Source organism: Microtus ochrogaster, linkage group LG1 (genome assembly GCF_000317375.1).
Source record: "Microtus ochrogaster isolate Prairie Vole_2 linkage group LG1, MicOch1.0, whole genome shotgun sequence".
NCBI lineage: Eukaryota > Metazoa > Chordata > Mammalia > Rodentia > Cricetidae > Microtus > Microtus ochrogaster.
Window position 1 is genome coordinate 11,205,403 of NC_022027.1, and position 1,966 is coordinate 11,207,368.

At 43.9% G+C, this 1,966-nt stretch overlaps 1 pseudogene; it reads right to left on the reverse strand.

Moving 5' to 3' along the window:
- Positions 1–1,361: 1,361 nt before the first annotated feature.
- Positions 1,362–1,516, reverse strand: LOC113457513 (annotated as a pseudogene).
- Between the last annotated feature and the right edge of the window lie 450 nt (positions 1,517–1,966).

Here is a 1,966-nt window from a genome sequence, read left to right on the forward strand (position 1 = left end):
CCTCAGAACAAGGGGAATTAATGATGTCACCCTTCTTAACACAGAAGCTCATGGAAGACGTGCTTATGTGAGTCTCAAGGAAAGGCTTCTTCAGAAGCTGGAGTCTAATGTTCATGGATAATGGCAGCCACAGTGGACATACTTTCTCAGAATACATGGAGCCTGTGTCAACTTCTATCTTTTTTTTCTTCCACTTTCAACTCCATCCTAGCCTCCAGTCCATTGGGTGGAGCCACTCACATTTTCGGAGGGTCTTTCTCCCTCAGTTGCTCACCCTCATGTCCAACATCTCTGAAATGACCTCAGAAGTACACTAATAAATGCTTGGAATCTCTGAATCCAGCCCAATTGACAATTAAGATTAACCATCACAATACAAAGAAGAGACTGTGCAATGATGAGACTTAAAAAAAAAAAAAAAACAACGTTCCCCTTCATCAAAACAAATGCTTGTGGTCCAATAGTATGATCTCTTTCAAAACTCCATACTGATGAGAAGATCTTTGAAATGGCTCATTGGGAGCTGCATCATACAGAGGTGTTCGGTCTCACCACTACCAGCCCCAACTCTTTGTAGAGTAAGACTTCCATCCTGCTTCTGCTTGCATCTTTTCTCTCTTACCATTCATCAAGTTCTAAAAGTGCCTTCCCTTCCCCTTGCCTCAGCCCAGTTTTCCCTACCAGGGGATAAGACTGACACCTTCTACAGAGGGTTCTGGGACTAGCCAGGAATCAACTCAGCCTAGAGGAGCAATACTTGTAGAGCCACACTATCCATGAACAAACAAAGGTTGTAAGAACTTGTAAACTCTAAATGCTATACAAAGTCTATGAAACACACATGTTGTGAATACTTAGAAGAACAGCACAGTAAATTGCAGAAGACACATTGTAAAATGTGTATCTGTGAGAAAAGGAGGGAAAGAAAGAAGAGGAAAGGAAAGAACGTGTGTGTGTGTGTGTGTGAGAGAGAGAGAGAGAGAGAGAGAGAAGGAAGGGGAGGGAGAGAGATAGAGTGAGTGTGTGGCAGAGAGAGGGGGTGGTAGTGAAGATATCTCATTCTTATCTATCCCATAATTTCTCTGGAGCCACATCACTTCCTCATCCCCTGACAACTACCATCAACACATCCTCTGAACTCCAGACTTCCATTCTCAACCTTCAGACTGTACCGCCAGTCTTCCCTGCACCTATGTCAAGTTCATCATCATGATCGGAGGACCTAACCTACTTCTTTGTTCTTGTTTCTCATGTAGAACCCGGGACAAGACAGAGAACACAACTTTTCCAAGCCATGGAGTAGAGAAAGGTTTCTCAGTGTGTGCTCTACAGACTGGCAGCATCCATACCTCTTTTTGGTGGTAGAGCATAAATACTCTCTACTACTACAAATTATGCAGCTGACTTAACAGTATTTGGAGAAATCATGGGTTAGCATACCTGGAGTGCAATGGATGAGCCTCACCTTAGGAAAATCACCCTCATGATCATGAGATCTCCCCTGCCAGGTAAGTATGTATCCACACCTCTAGCAAACTTTCTAGAAATGCATACTCTCAGGAACCACCCAGGTATATAGAATCAGGCATTCTAGGGCTTGCAGCTGTGATCTGCTTGAATGGGTTCTGACATGCTGGCCTGAGGAAAAAAAACAAGATTTGGGATTCAACCTAGATACTACTGGGCCTGCCTGGCCCCATAGTGTCGAGGTTGCCTGTATTTGTGCCATTAACAGTGCAGTGAATCCTGGTTAGAGTCTGTCTTCTCCTCTGAGCTTTGGGGACCTTGATTCAGTCTTATTTACTTTACAAACTAACATGTACACTGTCTGGCATCGAGCGGAGGCTCAAATGCTTTTGAACTGCTATCATGAAGTTGGTTCAAATGATTAACTTAGAGCCAGAGATGTCCTTACTTGTGCAACACATGTAGCCCCTAACTTGAGCGGACTCCACAGCTGCAAGTG